General features: G+C 48.9%; 1 protein-coding gene across 3 annotated transcripts in view; it reads left to right on the forward strand.

Moving 5' to 3' along the window:
* Positions 1 to 2,934: 2,934 nt before the first annotated feature.
* The window catches only part of Atp2b3 (ATPase plasma membrane Ca2+ transporting 3), a 70,647-nt gene continuing 52,295 nt past the window's right edge, over positions 2,935 to 21,286 (forward strand). For 2 of the 3 annotated variants that reach the window (NM_001431573.1, NM_001431572.1), the window contains exon 1: positions 2,935 to 3,221. The gene's annotated coding sequence lies outside the window, so the exon portion shown is untranslated. Of the gene's footprint in view, positions 3,222 to 19,391; positions 19,675 to 21,286 lie in introns of all 3 variants that reach the window. The other variant, NM_133288.3, reaches the window with a different exon arrangement.

Raw genomic sequence — 21,286 nt, forward strand, 5'->3', positions numbered from 1 at the left:
CTTCCTACAAGTTTCTTAGGCTAAGGTGACTCTTTTTTGACATTGCCCAAGAGTAGTGATGAACAACATAGGAAAGGACCAAGACTCGATCCTGCAGTAGCTGGTCCAGACAGTGTGCTTAAGGGTAGGACCAAGAGAAAAAGAGGAAAGGGGACAGGAAGGGAGCAGAGAATCAGCCTAGTGGCTGTTCCCATCATGGGCATCTCTGGATCTGGCTCCTTAAAGATTCCCAGTTTAGGAAACTGGGACAGGCCTTGGTGTAAGGAAAAACATTCTAGCAAAAGCAACCAGGAACCTGTTACTCCCTTTTCTTATTCTGGAGCCAGGGCCTTCAAGCCATGAAGGGGACCTAGTCTGATAAGTTGGGCTGGTTCCAATTTTAATTCCTGATTCTAGGCAGTAGAAGTCATGGAGTGTACCATGGGGCTCTGAAAGTGTACCCAGTCTCTGAAGAACCAGATGCTAATTTCAAGCATGGAGCCTCTAGCAGACCTACAGCAAACGACACTGTGCTGGGGGGTTGTGGTGCTCTCACCTGGAGGATAGCCAGTACCCAGGGAAAGCCACTTCTGTTGGAACAGAAAGAAAGGGTATATGGGGGGGGCGGTGTCATGTGAGAGTACACATATATGGACAGGAGTGTGAGGGACAGTGAGTAAGCATGGGTGTGGAAAGTAAATGTCCAAGTGCTCATGTGTGGATGAATACTTGTGTGTGATGGGGGGACTCTCTGTGTGTGTGACATTATACAACTTTGCAAATCATAAGTGTGTGGGTGAATGTATGCAGGCCAGCTTATTTGAATGTAAGAAAATATGTGTAAGTGACCTTCTGTGAGTGTACATGAGCATGTGACTCTGTGTGATACATGAATGTGTGATTGTAGGTATGGGTGAACATGTGAGTGGTGCTTAATGAGTGTGTGGAGTTGTGAGTGAACATGTGTGTGTGTTGGGTGAGCATAAGGATATATAGGTGAACATGTGAGGATGTGTATTGGATGAATGTGCGGTGCTGTGAGCTTATAAATATGCATATTGGGTAATTGGGTGTGGATGAGCACTTGAATGTACATGTCAGATGAGTGTGGGATGGGATGAGTGTGTGAGTGTACATGTTGGTAACTATGGATGAGCATGAATGAGTGTGTATGTTGAATAAGAACTGTGGGTAGGTGTGAGGGAGTGAGTGTATATGTTGGATGAGTGTGGGGTAGGGGCAAGTACATGAACATGCATGTTGGGTGAGCTAGGGCATGGCTGAATGTCAGTAAGTGTATGTCCGGTGAGTGTGAGTTGGGGTAAGTAAGCACACGAGTGCATTTTGGTGAGTATATGTGTGAATGAATGAGTATAGATGTTGGGGAGTGTGTAGGTGAGCACATAAATGAACATTGGCTGAGTGCAGGTGAGCGTGTCAATATGCATGGTGAGTATGGGGTGGGTGTGAATGAGTGCTCATATTGACTGAGTGTGAAGTGGTGTGAATGTGTGAGTGTTCATGTTGGGTTAGTATGGGTGGCTTATGAGTGTGTGTGTATGAGTGTGTAAGCACTCTGCCTGTGCTGAGAAGTGCTGGTATCACCCCTGGATCTCTAGGACCCCAGATCTCACTGGCCTTTCCACAGAACTAGCTGCTTCTGGGGAGAGGGACTGGCTATAGGAATGTGACCTCTGGCCCTGGCTGAGACCATGGCAGTGCCATCTTGTGCTTTAGATAGATGTCTTACATAGCAGCAGTTCCTCAAAAAAATGCCTTCTCTGAACCCCAGGGCCATATTATGTCATCCCCAGTTAATGGTGTCTCCATATCCCCTATCCCAACTATCTGAGCAGTCACTGTCTGCCAGACACTTCTTTTCAGTAGACACCATGGTATCCACATCACCCCACTGAGCCAGGTGCATAGGTTCCCTTGGTGCCCTGTGTGTTCAGGTTTCTCCATCCCCTCTCTCCAGTAGCTCTAGCTGGTGAAGTGACCCTTCATAGGTTTGGCCCATAGCCTTCTCAGAGGTTCAGCCCCTACTTCTATTCGCAGACCCAAAGCAAGGTAGGATCTGGGGTCAGAGCTTCTGCTGTTCCAGAAGCTGGGAAAAGTACAGTGGCCCGTGCAGCTCCCCTCTGGTGGTCCAAGGGCACACACAGTGGCTGCTCACGCATGCAGGCTGGTAGGTACATGTCAGTGTCTGCTCTAGGGTATCCCCTGTACCTGTCTCTGGATGTCCACTTTTGAGTAGCATTGCCCACTTTGTCCTGAAAAAAATGTTCACTTGATAACCTTTAGGGATCAGAGAGTGAAAATCTGTTATAAACTCCAGCTTCCCTCTGGGGAAATGTATTTGGATGCCTGCACTCCCAGTGCTTACCAGGCAATTTCAGATAACTACCAGCCACAGAACCCACCAAAAGCCCAGAGACCCCATGCTACAAATCAGCTCCAATCCCCAAGGGTAGAGAGGGTCTTTAGAAATATGGCAACCTGCTGCCCCAGTCACTTTCCGGGGCGGGGGCTTTCTCTCTGCACCAGCTTCTCAGCCCCCACTTTCCAACCACGCCCACCACTACTCTGCCAGTGTCCTTGGAGGGCCATGCCAGGCTAGGAAGTGCTGGCATTCTCTTGCATCCTGGGGACAGAAGGGCGCACACCGGGCGCAAGGCTCAGGAGCACCTTGTCCCCAGAGCCTGTTTGCCAGTGCACTGCCCCTCTATTCGCTGCTGCTGCTCCTCCTCCTCCTCCTCCTCCTCCTCCTCCTCCTCCTCCTCCTCCTCCTCCTCCTCCTCCACCACCACCACCACCACCACCACCACCACCTCCTCCTCCCTCTTCTCCCTCCTCCTCCACCACCACCACCACCACCACCACCATCACCACCACCACCACCACCACCACCACCACCACCACCACCACCACCACCACCACCACCACCACCACCACCACCACCAGCTCCCTCCCTCCCCCACCCCTTCCTCCCTCCCTCCGCGCTCAGAGCTGCGGCTGGAGTCGAGCGCGCAGCGTCGCCCGCCGCCGCCGGTGCGGAGCGTGGGGAGCACTCGGCCACAGCCCTCGCCTGCCGCGGAGGGTCCTGCTCCGCACTGCTGGCCAGGCCGCCCAGTGCCCGGGCCTTTCCGTCCTTGGAGCGGATCGTTGCTCGCAGGGAGCTCTCCTGCAGCAACAGCGAAAGCTACAGCAGAGGCCGCGGTGGCGGCTGTGCCCATGCCGGGGTAAGTGGTGCCCTGGGCGCACAGGCGGGCGCGGAAGGGGTGGGCGCGCGAGCAGGCGGGGGGGGGGGCGAGAGAGCGGCCCAGCAGGTGGCGCGGCGGCAGGTGGGGGGTACGCAGGATCCCGCCCAAGGCACCTGCTCCCTACAGGCCTGGCCTGTATGTCCTTGCAGCACTATGGGTGCGCGTCACCCTGGGGCCTCAGAACTGGCGGGTAGCGCCCCGCACCCGCACTGTACCCTCACCCGCACCGTGCACCCCGCATCCCGCGCGCACGCGCATCTGTGTCTAGGGAACAAGGCCGCTGGGGGCTGCGGGCTGCGGGTTGCAGGCTGCGGGCTGGGGCTCCTGGCAGGCATGCCAGGGGCGCCAGGCCTGGGCTGAGAGTCTAACCTCTGCGCACACACCTTCCCAGGGCTTCGAGGTACCCCCTCCCCCGCCTCCTCGCACTGTATCCTCCTCCTCCTCACATGTTCCTACACTGTCCCCTGCACGCCCACATAGCTACCCAGCCGACCCTGACGCTGACATGGACAGTGCCACTGGCAAGTGGCAGAGCCACACTTGAACAAGTCCTTCATCTCTGCCAACAGCTGCCCTCTCCTCTTCACCTGTGTGACCTTGGCCAGAGGGTTTCAGTGGTGGGAAGCCTCAATATTCTTGGGTTTGAAGGCTTCAGCTCTGCTATTCTAGGATGTGGAACCACTGGCGGTATCTCTGGAGCCCAGGAAGACCCACTCCTCTCTATAACTTGGTCTCCCTAGCGTTCTGTGAGCCACTATGAGGCTTGGTGACTCAGCCAACGGAGGAGGGGCAGAAGGCAGGGTCAGGGGTCAGGGTCCTGATGCCTCACCTGGGCAGGACAAATAGGCAAGGACTCATAGACTGGGAGCTCTGACCAGGGGCCCAGGAAGGATAGGGAAATATGCAAGTACCCCTCTGTCACTCTTCTGCTGCAACATAGGCAGAGCCAGGATCTCCCCCTCCTCACTAAATGTTTGCCCCTCCAAGGACAAAGCCTGAGTGAGGCTACTACTTCTTTCACAGATGGGGCCTTGGGTTTCTGGCCTAAAGTGGGTCCTGGCATGCTACAAGATCAAGTCCCCACCCGTCCCCCCTAGCTCTCTACAAGGAGTTTGGCACCAGCCTGGCACATGCCACCTGCCGCCCTCGCCCATAGCTCTGGGTTCTGGATCTTTGCCCTTGCTCCATCCTGATTATTGACCAATTAAAGCAAGGGTTTGGTTTTTAACCTGCATGGACTTCCCTGGTGCCTGGAAGAAGCCTGACAGGGTGGGCACTTAGTTTCTGTGTGGCACATCCGTGCATGACCTTGATTCTGCTGAATCTGCAGACTCACTAACAAGATGCAAAACCTTGATCTCTGTCCCCATTTATCAGACAGGATCATTGAGGCCCCAGGAGGTGAGGAGACTTGGCAGTACACTGAAGGCATGGATGGAGATCCCGTTGGTTTTTTGTTTGTTTGTTTGTTCTGTTTTGTTTGAGCAGATAGCTTTGGGTGCGCCAATAGAAATATGCGGGGTATTGTATGAATTATATCATAGAATCCACCTTCCTGAGCATCTCCTACATCCAAACATGATTCTAAGGAACCCCCTGGTGGAGCCTTCCATCAATCATATTCAAGAACCGATATGTTTATACCCACTGCTACCACCCTTCATAGACAAGGAAACTAAGGCTTCCTGGCTTGCAAAGGGGCAGTTGGAGGAATGGTTCAAGAGGCTGCCAAATTCTACTGGGACCTAGATTAGGCCTAGCAGAAGAGCTAAGGGTGAAGCTGACCCCTCAAGTCTGCACCAGAACAGACAGCTGGTCAGTCGGAAGGAACTGGGCACTTGTGGTCCTGGGGCATCGATTGACTGCCACTAGCCTCAAGGCAGGAGAGGACCAAGGGCATAAGCAGTCTTGCTCAGCTCTACCTGGTCCAATCCCAGTCCTGCCAGGTGGTTTGAGTGGAGGGCAGCCATGCTCTGGTGCAGAGGAGGTGAGGCAGGCAGATGGGAGCAGGGTGGGTGTGGGAGGGGGTTCTGCACAGAGCCAGAAGAAGAGCCAGTCCTTGGGGAAGGAAGCCCCCAAAGCTAGAAGCATGCTTGAAAGAGTGCCAGCCTCAGCAGAGAGAATGCCACCATGAGCCCCTGAGGGCAACCAGGGGCACAAGTAGCCTGTGGCAGACAACCCATCTTGGTCTCTAATGACAGGAGCTCCAGACTGTGGTGCCAGCTCTATGCCTGATGGTTTCTGTGACCTTGACTGAGTCCCTTTCGTTATCCAAATCTGGGGGCAGGGTGCACCTTGCAGGTCCTGCACTGACATTTCAAGATCCCTAGCTGGAGATGCTGGGTTGAATCATTCAGAACAGAAGACCTGAAAAGCTAGCCAGCGAGTGAGCAAGGCAAACGAGTCAGTGAGCAGAAGAGGCCAGCCTGTGGATCACTGCACACTCTATATTCCAGTTGGGCCCAGCCAGCCAGAGAGGCAGCCAAAGGAGGTTATAATGAGCTGCCAGAGCCCCTCTGAACATGGCTGCTCTGAGATGACCTTGGCTGAACACTTAGAGCTAATGCAACCATGTCCAACTTCTCCAGCCATTTGCCCTGCTCCCCCAACCTCTCAGTGAAAGTTGGTACTCCCTTCTGATCTTAAGCTGGTGGATTGTGTGATTCAGTAACAGTTGCTATCTCCATCCTAGGTTACTAGCACATCAAATGTCAACAATGATAACACTAACAATGAGAGTCACCAACAGTGCCCACTCAGATAGTGTTCTGAGTGCTACACAGACATCTCTTGTCCTGCCCTTCACTGAAATAATAGCTGGATAAAGCAGGTGCTGTTATTATCTACATTTGACAAATATCAGACTGAGGCTCAGAGAAGTTAGGTAACTTGCTCAAAGCCAACAAGCCAGAGGATGACAAAACCAGGACTGGTCTGTCACAAAGGCACCTGTTATGGTGTCCCTAGAAGTTTCTTCTGATTTCTCTAGAAGTATGTGTTGAACTTTACAGAAGGGAGCACTGAGTGTTTGAACTGACTGTCTGGGGAACCCTTCTCAGGTAAAGCTATAGATAGATACTTAGGAACATTTCCCAGCTCAGGAGCTGAGATATTGATGTCTTCACCCTATGTTCCCACTGAGAAATGGATAAAAGGTGATTTCTAGCCATCCAAGCACATGGAGAATGATTCCCTTTCAGTAAATTATCTATGTGATACCTCCAGGGGCACCTCTAAAGAAAAGCAAATAAATGACAGGGACCTGGACTGTGGCACTGAGGTCCCCCTGAAGCCTCTCAGTGCCCTTTCTGACTCCAGAGTGAGCCCTAGCTATACCCCAGACTGGCCATGGCAAATGGGGACCTGCAATGTACAGATGGTCCCTCATTGTCCCCTGTCATTTCCCAGCTTCTCACTGTTGCCCTCCTCCCTGCCATGACTAGACCAGTGTAAGTCAGGCCAACAGTGCCCAGCTGGATAGCACTCCCCTGCCAGGACACCTTCTGTTGGGTGGGCGGTGCTGGCAGCAGGCCTGAAAGAAGCCTGAGGAGAAAGGTATGAAGCACACATCACCAGGGCAGAAAAAAGGAGGTTCTCAGGTGTAGAGGAATTTGGGCATCTGACACTGTGCCGGGGTTGAGGGAGGACAAGTCCAAGGTCACACGGCTGAGTAGATGGCAAAAATGAAGCAGAGATACATGGTTCAGACAGACTCTTGAAGCACAAAAGGTTTCCAACGACTTGTGCCCAAATCAAAGATGTGCAAAAAGGGGATAATATCATTTACCTCAAAGTTTGCTATTTCCCCTTCTCTTTTTAAATATTTATTTCTTATTTTATGTGCAAGTGTGTATGCCTCTGTGTGTGTGTGTGTGTGTGTGTGTGTGTGTGTGTGTGTGTGTGAGTGCACACTATATGCATGCAGGAGTCTATGGAAGTCAGAGGGCAGCATCACATTCCCAAGACCTACAGTTACAGGCGGTTGCAAACCACCATGTGGGTGCTGAGAACCAAACCAGGTCCCCATGCAAGAGCAATAGGTGCCCTTAAGCACTGAACGATCTCTCCAGCCTGAAGTGTGCCTTTTTCAAAGGGATATAGAACCTTCTGTTTTTGGTTCTCCCAGGAAATGGGTAACTATTCCTTGAAATGAGTTCTTTCATGAAACCCAGTCTTGAGACACTTTCTAAACTAACACTATCTGATATGCCAGCTATTAGCCACAAGTAGCAATTTAATTAAAATGAAATTATAAATTCCCTTCTTTGCTTGCACTGAATGTGTTACAAGTCCTTGGACTGGCTGCTAGCTTCCCTATTGGCTAAGGAGGTATAAATGTTCCCATTGCTGTCTTGTGGTACCATCTCAGTGTGGATGCAAATCTGACATGGGTCTTAAAGCCATCTGTACTGTGCTTCCCTGTGGTATTCAGACACTAGTTTCAAAAGAAAGGCTCAGGTTCTCTGAGAAAACCTGCCAGAAATGAAGCCCTCAGGGAGTTCTGGGCACTCATGAGCATTTGAGGAAATGTTCTTTGATTAGCTAGTCTGATTGGAGGGCTTAACAGCTGAGAACACTAGATTTCAGGATGGGTTTGAGTGGTTTGCCTCTAGGAATGAATGTGTTCCATTGTTGAGATGTGGCCAGCCATGCTAGGGGCCACATCTTATTGGTGTGATAGTCCTTGGGGATTCTGCTCCATAATCATTGTGCCCTGTGTCTGGTTCTATGAGAGCAGAGAGGAAGCTAAAGTGCTTCCCACCCTCACATAGCAAATGTACTTCACTGTGTTCATCAAAGAATCCGCTGCCACTGAAGCACCCAGCTGGCTGCATCCAGCAGCTTGGAGGCTGTGAAGCCAGGCTGCATCTCTCAGGGCTCAGCCTCCAACTTTGACCCTACCCTGCCCAGCCTGGCTAAGCAATTCAGACTTAGTCTCCACTTCACAGGAGCCACATGGGACTGGAAAACTTGTTCCAGCATCCTCAACAAGATGCCACTCAAAGTCCCTGCCACCCTCTCCCGACTCCTTGAAAGGGAGTAATGGAAGCAGATGGACACTCCAAGTTAGTCCATCCATGCCTTGGAAAGTCCATTAGTACCAAAGCAATGCTTCCCAAGGGCCAGCTCAGGTGCCTACATACTTAGGAGCATGAAGCCCACCAAGTCTGAGCAGAAGGGTACTATGTTAAGAATGGGAGGCCATAGCTGAGAGGCCCAGGAAGCACTGTATAAATAAGTAAGGTATTCTCTAGGGTTTCTCATATCGTTTTGTTTGTTTTTCATGACAGGATTTCTCTGTGTACCTGTGGCTGTCCTATAATTTGCTCTGTAGACCAGACTCGCCTTGAATTCAGTGACCTGCCTGCCTCTGCCTCCCGTGTTCTGGGATTAAAGGCATGGGCCACCACAGCCCAACTGTTTTGTTTTTGGTTTTTTTTTTACATTTGTGTTCTTCTTATTAAAAAAAAATAAATGCTTTACACAGACACAATCTTTATTTTTGTACTATTAAAAAAACACAGAATAAAATATGATGTAGGTAGCTCCTCTCCACCCTATTGTATCACCAAAGTACAAGCCAGTTTTCCATTCTATTGGACTTATTTCTGCTCTCTTTTCTCTACATAACCTATTTATTTTTCACATTACTGTAATTAACCCACGGGCTCAATTGTGTGATCTATTTTTTACTTCACATAAGCATTTTCTTTATTAATATAATCCCTTCTTAAATTAACTTTTTTCCAAAATGGACACAGTTTAATTTGTTAAAGTACTTACCACAAAAAAAATGTCTACTTGAACTGTGCCACAAAGAAACTGCAAATGATCACTCATTCATCTGACAATTATTTATCAGGCCCACTGATGTATCAGGGCAGTAATTACAATTTTTAATGGTTGAATAGTATTCTCTCAAGAGATTGTAATTCACTTAATTATTTGGCTATTTTTAGAACTCTAGGCAGCAGGATTTGTTTCCCTCTTTTGCATGAGACTCTGCTGAGCATCTTGGGGCAGAACATTCACCCTGTCCTGAGGAGAGGACCCAGACAACAGTGCAGCCTGCCAAGTAGCTCTCCAGAAGGGCTTCTGAATGTGCCAGAAGGGCTCACTCTCTATAACCTTGCCAGCTTTAGGTATTCCATAAGTATCTAGGTCAGATAACACCTACTCTTCTTTATCTTCAGCTAATTGCCATTAAAGGTGAACATTTTCTACATGTTTCTAAATTGGATCTATTTTGGTTTTAGTAAATTACCTGGTCTTAACTTTTATTTATTGGGGTTTTCAATTTTTTATATGTTTTACTTAAGAGAATTAATTCATATAAGGGAAATAATAGTATGATATATTTATGGCAAAACATTATAACCTCTTGGTTCTTTGTCTCGATTTTTGACCACTCATAAGATGAACACTTTTCTGATGCCTCACATGGAATCTAGGGTTATAGAATCTCTTCTTTTATTTAACATTTTAAAATTTTATGTGTATGTGTTTTGCCTGTATGTCTGTGCCTGGTGCCACAGGAAGCCAGGAGAGGGTGTCAAATCCCCTGGAATTTGAGTCCCAAATGGTTGTTAAGGTTCCATATGAGTGCTGGTAACTAGACCCAGGTCCTCTGTAAGAGCAGCAAAGAGCATCCAGTGATTTTAACCACTGAGCCATCTCTCCAGTCCCATTACATGATTTCTTTACAAAATTCTAAGAGCTATCAATTCTAGGTTTATTCACCCCACTCCTCATTTGTAGTTACGTTCAAGATAATTAAAACATTTTATTTCTGTACTAGGGATTGATGCCAGGGCCTTGGGCATGTCCCCACTGAGCCACACCCCCATGCCTCCCTATCCATTTTGATTTAGAGTTTTAAATTTATTGCCCAGACTGGCCTTGAACTTACAGTTCTCTTGAACTTACAGTCCTTTTGACCTCAGCCTCTCCAATAGCTGGAATTACAAGTATGTGACCCCATACCCAGCAAAATGTTAAAGTCTCTAATCCAGGAGTCACTTTCGTAAACTGTCAGATAGTAAATATATTCTAGTGTGCAGAATACATGTTCTCTATCACACCTGCCACACTCTTTATGGGAAACACAAACAGACACAGACCATATGAAAATGAACAGGTATGACAATGTGCTAATAAAACTTTATTCAAAAGCATATTTTGCTGGATTTGGCCCTTGAGCTGTCATTACTAAACCTCATTTCATGCAAAAGAAGTTAATTTCAGGAATATGAGGTAAGAAAGCAATGTGTGCTCTCAGTCAGGTTGCTAGCCACCACTCCCCATTTCCTTTATCAAGTTATTTGTTCCTTAAAGAGTTTGTATTGAATCTCTCATCTTACCCCCAAAACAAACCCCATTGACATATTCTATGGCTTCATTGGAGTTCCTGGACAACAAAAGCACAAATAGAGCTTCCTGACTAAATAACAGAAAAGCAAGGAGGGAATCAAGGAAGAGGAGAGATGAGGAAGACTCTGTGGCCATTCCATTTCAACTGATGCCCACCTTGAATGGTAACCACTAGCCTCTTTCTCTGAATGAACATGTTTGAGAATGAGCCATCCCATTTTCCCTTTCTGAACTCATTTGGGAACTTTTTTATTCCCTAGACTGTCCCAGAACTCGGAATTCCTTTCACACTGGTATTTTGCCACAAACCAGAACCAGGTTATAAAAATATGTTGACGTTGCTAAACTAAAGTTTACATGGATGAATGGCCAAGGCCATGATGGTGGTGTGGGGCATAACAGAGCGAGGAGGGATTCTTGATCCACATTAGGCCATCTCTACTGAAACCATTTGGTAATAGCAGAGCACAGCTCTGTTTCCAGGGCAGACCTAGGGTTCTATATCACATCTCAGACCTCAACTGACTGCCTCTTCTGCCAAAAGGGTCTTTTCCTCTCCCCATGGGCTTCATCTCCACTTCTCCCAGTAGACTATGGGACTACCTTGGCTTAGAGCCATGGGTCTGGAACGAATGACTGTGGTCCAGGAATAACTGGTCCAGGGTTTGAGATTCCTAGGGAGTACCAGGAGGGAGGCTGCCAGTGGGAATGGGAACCTAGTGTGGAAAATGAGGGAAGGAGGTATGTATGGTACATGGAAGGGACAGACTCTGTTCTCAGCACCTCTCCCACACAATGTAGTCTCCCTTGTGGCCCGTGACTCATTGGCTCCCAAGCCCAATGAACAGTGGCTGGACCTTTGTTTGGAAAAGGCCCTATCCTGGGGAACCGAGCAAGAATAACCACTACAGTTTATTCTTTGGGTCCAGGGAGGAGAGAGGGCCAGGCCTGGTGGTGGGGATTAGCTTCCTGGGATCCTTGGACTGATCCAATGGCCCCTGGGAGGTCCATTGGGCTGTCTGGGCATGTACCTGAGTCCAGAGAAGAAAGAACTCTTTGGCTGCAGGCTGTGTCTCTGCTACCCTTCCATAGAGGAGGAACAGAACCATATCGTTAGAATCACCTTAGGGGATGAGTGGAAAAAAATTCTACATGCCTATCTCCCAAGGAGAAGCTTTTTGCAACTACACTACCCATCAGTGCCTCTCCCAGTTCTCAGCCTCATGAGGTATCTATGAGCATCTATGGAACAAGTGGGGAAACCTAGAGGAGGGCCCGGACTGAGCCCATGGTAGGCTCTGCAGCCTCCTGAGGGGACATACTTGGACCCCTGACTTAGTGTTCGTGGCTACCCAATGGACACTGCAGAATCTTTGAGGTACAAAGCTCAATCCATGACATCCTGGTGGCATCCAGGCCCTGGGTGACCTTCAGGTTTTGCCATCACAGCTGGTTGGGATTTGTGAGGCTGCTGGGATTGTATCTGGCAGCCTTTCAGATGACCCTCCCTGGGCTCTAGCTTCTAAGGCATCCTTTCTTGGGACTACCATGGGTCACTGGCCTTTACTTCCTCTGTTACTGCATTTGACAACAGGCAGCAGTTTTGGTCAACCTAGGAGAGCGATGCCTAGACCTAAAAGTGCTGAGTCGTTGCTTCTGGGTCACAGAGGTAGCAGCAAGAGTTGATTCCCATATCTAATATGTCTCTATCCCCATCATTCTTGCCCTCTCCTCTGCTAAGAATATCATGGTCAAGGATTTTTCAAAGGGAAGAAAGGTAGCTTTGAGACCCATGTAGCCTCAGACTTCCACTCACTGACAAGCCCATTTTTTATAGCTCTTTTTCTACATGGGATTGGTCCTCTGGGTGAGTAAGTTAAATCACAGAAGGGGCCCAAATAGGCTACTTTATGAGCATTTGGGACTCCCATACGTTCAGCTCCTGACCTTGATGCCAGTGAATCCCTCCTACCCTGACCTCTGCCTGGTGGCCCAAGGATTTCAACCTGCTTCCAGAAACAAAGCCCCTACACATAGGGCCTGTTTCCCCAAGAGGACACATTCATGTCCTGGTAGTCTTCTTATCTAGTCCCAGCTTGTCCTAGCTGAAAGGACTCAACCTAGCCTGTAGTGCCAATGGATTCCAGCTGTCTATAATTTCTTTAATTACCTGTTTAGGTCTTGGCTATTTCCGGTTGCTAGGCTGACTCTGAGATTGGACTGGTACCTCAGTAGACAGCAGAGCTAGGAGATTTGGGTGTCCCTCCTTCCAGCAGGGAGTTTTCTGGCTCTAAAGAGCTGGAGGACTAGAACCTGCTGCCTCCTGTGCTTTCACAGGAGGCTTTCACAGGAGGCTTTCACAAAGGCTAGCTATGGTGGATTTGTGTCTCCTTGCCTCTCAAGAGACTACAGGGTGTCCCAGCTGTCTGTGCTTTAGGGCAGGAGGGAAGTGGGGGCCAGCATGTGCAGGACGCGTGCGGGGGCGGGGCGCAGGGCTGGCTTGGCTCCTGCTGCATTGCAGCTTTCTGCCCGCACAGCTCGCTGTAATTGGATAATTAGTGTCATTATGCTTCCTGCCTATCGGCTTCTCCAGCTCCTGCTCCCCAGCTCTCTCCTTTTTCAGCTTCTGCCTTCTCTGGCAGAAAACAAATGACTGTCCCCTTTCTCCATGGAGAGTCATGACCCCAGTAATCATACTGCATGGTCCTTTCCAGAGAGGAGTTTTCAAGTTCCCTTTGTGACCCAGAGTCATTCAGCAGTGTAAGAACCACTTGTGTGGGCATGTTGACTCATCCCACAAAAACATTCCAGGACCCCAGAGTGATGTGGGATCCAAGTAGGCCTAGGGATGGCCCCTAAAATGGGAAAACATCCTGAGAGGCACATCAGTCCCATCCTGGTCAAACAAAATGTTCTGACCTCAGCAGTGAAGCCTGGTCCTGCTCTTTGAACTCTGGGGCCTGGCTGATATCAGCTTCAGAATAGATAGAGGTGGAAGGTTTGGGAAAGACACATGAGGCAGAACTGACAGACTGAACAAAGTCCTTGCCCTGCCCTGTTTTTCTTTCCCTGGCCTCCAGAGAAATGGATCAAGCACCCTGAAGACTTGTACTGAGTGAATACTAACACAGCAAGAAAAGATGAAGTCCTGTTTCCAGGGAGGCTGAATGACTCTGCAGCCAGTGCTTGATCTATAGAAGGACGCAGCCTACCCAGTCACTTTATTAACTATTTGAATTGGTTCTAATCAGGTGTCCATTGCTTTCTTGGATGTGTTAGGCAGTCACTTAGCAAAGGAGCCATACAGAATTCTCTGAAGACAAGTTTGCATGTGCTTCTACTCCTTGCTGGTGATATGACTTTGAGTAAGTTCCTCAATCTCTATACCTTAGATGCCTGTACTCCACAGTAGGTATCCTCATCCCTTGACATAGAGCTTCATTGTGCAGAACAATAATAATCATTCCCACAATGCTTTGGTGCACAATACTCAGCACAGTCCCTTTGCTTGGCTTGGCTTGCATGTGACAGAACTGACCTTGCATCGCTTTCTTATAGTTCTGCCTTCTCCCTTCTGCTTTGACAAGAGCACTCATGACATTGACAAATAATACAGATGAGAAGGAGTTAGGTTAAAGGTGGTTGCATACAGGGAACCATAATGCTATTTAGAAATTCCTGGAAAGATTGGGAAGCCTCCTAACACCCCATGCCTAAATTGGGCACATAGTGAAAGGGGGAGGTTTGAGTTTGTCCCTCTGAATCTTCAGTCGCTTCAGCTTATGGAGCTATCCTTTTTAGTGGAATTGGGAATAATAACAGCTCTGTCAGCAAATAAGTTCATTTCTGGCTCACATAGAAGTCTAGTTGTACAACCTGTAGCTGGTATGATGACTTCTTTGTATATAGGTATCTGGGCTCCTATATGATACATGTAGATCCATATGCAAAATGACACAAGAAAACCATTACCACCTGATCCTCACACCAGCATTTCAGCAAGCAGGATAAAGAAGATCAGAGGAGAATATGTCACTTCTCTTTCACGCTTCAACTTGAACCTGGAAGTTGTTCCTGTCACCTCTATTTATATCCCATTGGCCAGAGTATGGTCACATGGTCATATGTAGCTGCAAGAGAGTCAAAAGAATAAAGTCATTGACTAAACAATAAGACATCTAGCTAGGAAAATATCATATAGTCTCTTCTAGAACCTTCTTAGGGTCTATTAGCACTTCCCAAAGCCATTTTGGCACTAGGGGTTGAACTCAGGGCATCATGATAGCTAAGCTGTGTCCCAAGCCTACTTTTACTTTTTTATCTTGAGACAGAGTCCCACTAAATTACTCAGTATAGTCTTGAATTCATTCTATATCCCAGTCAGGTCTTGAACTTTCAATCCTCCCATCTCAGCCTGCTAAGCACCGGGAATTAAAGGCTTTAACAAACCACCAGGCCCTGCTTCCAAAGCATTTTATGTATAGAATTCAACCATCTTGAGGCTAGGCTTTACCCCAAGTGATTAGACCATCCCTCCTGAGGATGGACTGGGCTTGCTACTCCCAGGAAAGTTCTGCCAGTAGCTAAAAGGGAGGGAGTACATACCTGCTCCAACCATTTCCAAGTAAGAAAGCAATTTAGGCATCATAACAGTAGGCCACTTGTTTAGAATGCTTGGATCAGGGGGTCTACCCCTAGCACCACAAGACTTAAACAAAAATGGTCCAAGTGGATGGGCAATAATGGTAATAGCAGCCAGCACATAGCAGGAACAATGAACACAGACTGTGGGATGTGCATAGGGTATACGAGGAAAGGGATTACCCAGGATGCCATGTCCCTGACAAGGATCTCCCTAAATGCTCGTTTCCACATGAGCAGAATGGACTGCTGATTTGACTTGTCCAAGGAGTGAGATAATATGACTTGGGATACCACAAAAGACCACTCAATCTCCTCATCTACCACCTTGGATACAAGTAAGAAAAGTGGCTTTTTCCTTTTAGCATTATAGAAAACAACACATAACACAAAACAGGACATCTCCACCATTAGAGCCAACAGGCTTGAAGCATGTACCACATCCTCATTGCTGTGCCACCACCAGCACCATCAATCTCCAAAACTTGCTTATTGTCCCAAGATGCAGCTCAGCCCCACTAAACACCAGCTCCTTATCCTCCTCTCTAGCCCCCAGCACCCATCATCCTACTGCCTGTCTCTATAAAGATAGTGACTCTCAGGACCTCCAAGAAGTAAAGCCAGACAGGCTTTGTCCTTTTATGTCAACCACATTATAGCATGTGTGGGAGTCCCCTACCTTTTAAAGGCTGACTGATGTTCGTTCCATTCTAGGCAAATGGAGAGACACCCAATCTGTTTGTCCCATTGAGCATCTGTGGACATTGGGCTGCTTCCACTTTTTGGGTATAGTGAATAATATTTTTGTGAGCATAGCTATCCAAGTATCTGTGGGTCTTGGTTTTCTACTCTTAGGAGATGAGGAGCTACTGTAATATGGTGCTGAATGTTTTCAGAAACTGCCATGTATGTTGCATTGTGGCTATAACACCTATCATTCTTTCCTGTGGCCTATTCTGACTGGAGAGCTTGGAGCCCTACCAGAACCTATAAAATAGGCAAATATATGGCCACAAACTTGGCTGGGAATGGGATGCCCTTGAAAGGTGTTTGATTGGGTGGAGGTCACAAACCCCCTTTTGGAGTGGGCAGATTGCTAGGTGGGAGGGTCATTCAGGGCTTGCCTGGGCTTCCCTAGGTGAGACTAAAGTGATTGGTCATCAATTAGATGTTGACCTATCCACAAACAAGGATAGAATTAGGCATTGTCTGGAGCCCTACAATCCCTAGGATTCTGGGTGTGGGTTTTTCTGGGATCCATAATCCTTGATTGGAGCCTCTATGGGGACTTCTTTTCCTATGTGCATCTGTCTTTCCTTGGGATGAGAAGGGTCCCTATCACCTTGCTGACAGCCCCCAGCCAATTCTTCAGGTGTCCTTGGTAGACTTGCCTATAAGGGCAGGACTTAAGGCAGGTGGATGCATAAGCAGGGAGGGGTATGTACCATGGTGGCGGTTGACCCTCTTCTGTTGTTATTGTTTTTGCTCAAAGCTGTTCTGGGCTTAAAGCTATTCTGCGGCTGCAGCAGCAATAGCAGAGTGTGCACAGATTGTACCAGGAACAGGGGGAGGGCAGAATGGAATCGGAGGGGGGGGTCTGTCCCTTTAAATCTGTTTTCTTGGTTTTATTTCCTCCTCTGTTCCCATCCTCCTCCCTCAACCAGCAAAAGTGGTGGGGCTGTGAGGGCCCAAGAGCTGCAGTGACAGTGTCTCTGAAATATTAATGAGGCTTTTCTCTGCCTGGATCCTTCCCTCCCCCTCTCTGGCTGCATGCTGGCCTTGTCCTTGGGTGGTCACCAAGGTGTATCAAGCAGAAGGGTGGGGCAGAAGTGGACAAGAAGGAAAGGGCCCTGTGGCGAAAAGAAAGATGTGGGAAATCAAGGGTTAAAGCACAATCCCCAGGCTCCCGAGCCAAGCCTGTATCTGCCCCCATCATGTAAGACCCAGGAGTGGACAGCCAGCTGCCCTCCTCCCAGACTTTCTCCCCACCTGCTCCCTAGCCGGGCCCCAGGCCCCACCCAGTGTACAAGTGTGGCTGGGATGTCTGACTATAAGACAAGAACTAGGCCTCTGCTCCTATTCCTGGAACTTCTCTCTCTACTACATGGGGCAGGCTGGTGTTTTCTAGGTGTCTGGAGATAGAGAGAGGCTGGAGCCTATTAATTCAAGGACTGTCCCCCCACCCCACCCCCCGTGAGTCACACTGCTGAGCCCTAGTCATATCTGGAAGGAGAGTCCTAATTTGGTGAGTCCATAGGGAGATACTAGTGGGTGGTGAAAGGGCCCAAGGTAGAAGCTTGTGCCAATCAGCCCAAGCTTCTGCCCCCTGCCCATCTAGATAGACTCTTGCTTTGGGTCCTGGACCTGGCTGTAGCACCAAGACATTGGCAAGCCCAGGAGCCATATACTGGATTTTTTTCCCAGGGAAACTGCTCTTGTCATTCAGAGCCCAGAAACTAGGAAGCAACCTGGGACTGGGACTTCCTGGCCTGCAGCTAGTGCCGGTGTCCAGTGGTATCTACCCCAAGAATGGGGACAGTACTTGGTGGCCATATGTCCCATTACTGGTATGAAACATGTGTTCACACAGACTTGGCTGGTGCTAGGTAAGGGCAATTCTGGACTGTTTCCAGTCAGTATAATGAATTTTAATGCATTTTTAAAGTTCTGACATGGGGGATAGCAATGGATTTTTCTCTCTATTGCTTGACCCTTCTTAACATGAGGCTGGGCAGCCCCATAGAGCAAGTAGAACAAAGGGTTCTACCTGAGCCTGTTGGGGAAGCTTCTCAAGGGTAGCAACAAGGTGTCTTAGTGTGGGCAGCGAGGACTCACCTCTAACCATCAAACAAAGCTTAACACCTAAGGTCTTTGGTCCCATCTGAGCCCCAATTCCCCCTGTGAAAAAGATATTGTGCAAAGTGAGCTGCAGTAAGGGTTGGTGGTTTTTGTTGTAGTTAGTGTTATCCCACGGACATTGACAACTCAAAGTTTAGTGTTAAGAGTGGGGTCACAAGAGGAAACCCAGAGGGTTCTTCCCTCAGGAACTGCTCAAGGAATGCCTAGGCTCAAAGGAAGCAAATATATGAGACGGGGAAGAAGAAGGGAGGGGGAGGGAAAGAGGAAGGGAGGAGAGGGGAGGGGGAGGGAGGGAGGGGGGAGGGAGGGAGAGGGGAGGGGGAGGGAGGGAGAGGGGGAGGGAGGGAGAGGAGAGGGGGAGGGAGAGGGGAGGGGGAGGGAGGGAGAGGGGAGGGGGAGGGAGAGGGGAGGGGGAGGGAGGGAGAGGGGAGGGGGAGGGAGAGGGGAGGGGGAGGGAGGGAGAGGGGCGGGAGAGGGAGCTAAGAAGGAAGAAGCTTGGTCAAGCTTGGTCAAATCTGGTCAAGCAGATATGAGTCAGTATGTGCTCCATTTGGGCCTCAAGGGATTAAAATGTCCAGACCTCACTAGAGGGAAGAGTCTAGAAAGCATTTTGGGTAGGTGATGGGTCTGGACTTGTGCTATCTTCTTCAAAACCCTACTATCTTCTACAGTAGCAGCCTGTTGACAGTCACACAGTGAGGGTAAGCTGAGCCAGAGAATCCAATGCAAGTTTCTGCTCTCTCTCTCTCTCTCTCTCTCTCTCTCTCTCTCTCTCTCTCTCTCTCCCTCCCTCTCTCTCTCTCTCTCCTTCCCTCCCTCCCTTCCTCCCTCTCAACTCTACTCTACTCTACTCTATGATGTTGATGTCTCTCTCTCTCTCTCTCCCTCCTTCCCTCCCTCCCTCCCTTCCTCCCTCTCAACTCTACTCTACTCTACTCTACTCTATGATGTTGATGTTGGCCAATTTGTGCCAGGCTGGAGCAAAATGCCAGAAGGCCCGAGTGCCCCTCTGTGGAGGATCTCAATTCAATTAAGGTCTGAAAGGTGAAAGAGCACAGAGATGGTCCATTCCCCACCCTTTTGATGCCTACAGGCCATTCTCGGCAGCCAGCCCAGGCTGGAAAGTCTGTCAGGCCTGCAGAACTGATAGGCCAGGACACTTCCGTTCTTGGCCATTTCAGTGATGGCTGCTGTCCTTATTAAAACTGGGGGAGGCCATCATCCAGGTTTATAGACAACCCAGGGATGAAGAGAACATATGCCTTCTGTTCTCTCCAGCAGCCAAGAGTCACTCAAAAGGGCCTCCCCTCAACTGATGCCCTCTATCTGTCCTGTGGCCTGTTGGGTGAATGAAGATGAGGAAAGTTTGAGTAGCCACACCTTCTGGCTTCATGCTGTGCAGGATAGTGCTGCTACCTTCCAGAGCTCCAAGATTTTCCCCTCTGTGAACCAGGCCCCATTCACTAATTTCTCCAGCCCCATCGTCATCTGGGATAGATCACTCAGTGCATTTTTGGCAATTCAGTGGTCAACAATGTGTCTCAAAGAGTTAAGGATGCAGGTAAATGTATTTCCTATTTATTCATGGCTATGGCCAGCCCTGGGAAGTAGGAATGGACTATGGGATCTTGGGCTCAGCAGCAATTAATTATGGCTGGAAAACTAACTGGTAAATACATTCTAGAGAATGTTCCACAGGAACTTTAACTAATGGAAGCCTTTGGAGGTCAACAGGTGGTGACAAGAGAGAATGATGTGTTTTTGGAGTTCAGACATGGTCTCTGGTAGAATGAGTGATGGCTGGTGTGGGGCATAGGTCAAGGTCAGAGGGGGGACTGGAGATTGAAAGTGCGGCAGAACCAACATGGATTTTAGGTAGACTTTCCTGGAGTGGTGGAGCCTAAGCCAAAGAAGGGGTTTCAGGCAGTGTGGCAACCAATTGCTAGCCTATAGGGAGATCTCTGTTGATAGACAGAGTGTCAGGTTTGTTTAAGGAAGGGGATGAGAAAAAGGGAACTATCCATGCCTGCTAGTCAGGGTGTTGGGGGGATACTGAGATGGGAAGGGCAGTCACAAGGAGCAGGGGTGCTGTGAGCTCCAGAAGTTCCTCTGAATACAAGGAAGTAACATGGCTTGACCTCGTCAGAAACAATGGCCTTACCTCCCTACCCCGGGTCCTTAACTATGAGTCATTGAAGGTCCAGCCATCTTCAGCAATAACAGCATTCCAAAGTCAGGAGCAGCTCTACACTGGAGGTCAGGAACAGGGAGGAGGAGGCATGACAGAAACCTGCCAGTTATGTTAGGGAAGTCCTGGCCTCCTTCAGGACTCCTGGGCCTGGGTAACTGTAGCAATGACCTACAGGTACCTGCTCTGAAGAACATGTACCCATCTCAGAGCCCAATAGGCTATTCACTTCACATTCGAAGCCTAAGAGCTCCCCCATCTCCAGGTGGTCAGAACAGCTGAAAAGATTAATGGAGTAAAATCCTTCATCTGGCTTCCCTTTTCCAAAGAGTCCCTGTGGAGTCCTTAGGCAACTTGGCTGGGAACATGCAGGTCCTCAGATGGAGCACTGGGAAAGCTCAGGGCAAATAGGCCCTTACCCATGAGGGCATCAGAGCCTGAGACAAATACTGGCTACCCTTCCACAAGCGCTGAAAGTGCCCCAGAACCCGTGGGGCTCCTCTCACATTTTCACTGAAGAGTACATGATTACATATAGCTTGTTGATCTGGCCTTTCCTAGCAGCCTTGCCTGACTAGGACCTAAGAAGCTGACTCATAGTTGGGCTGTGCTGGCTGAAGCCTGTGCCTACCCAGACAAATCAGACCCATTCATCTTCTCCAGAAGCCAGCAGGCTGGGGGTGGCAGAAGTAGAGAACAGAACTCATAACTGACAGGTACACTCAACTGCCTATGCACTGGAACTTCAGGGAGCAACTGGAGCTCAGGTCAGAGAGATGGAGGTAGTCAGGATATCATCCTAAGCCAAGGTCACCTGGGGTAGGTGTTGAGAGAGGCAGCTATCAGTTGAAAGCTGACATAGCTACATTGAAGCAGAAGTCTCAATTTTTTTTCTGGCTCTGTCATTTCCCTTAACCAAGGCTCAACTTCTTGTGCCGACAAGAGAGTGATATTTATCACCCCCTCCTAGGTGGTTGGCATGGCA

Source organism: Rattus norvegicus, chromosome X (genome assembly GCF_021556685.1).
Source record: "Rattus norvegicus strain SHRSP/BbbUtx chromosome X, alternate assembly SHRSP_T2T, whole genome shotgun sequence".
NCBI classification, from domain to species: domain Eukaryota; kingdom Metazoa; phylum Chordata; class Mammalia; order Rodentia; family Muridae; genus Rattus; species Rattus norvegicus.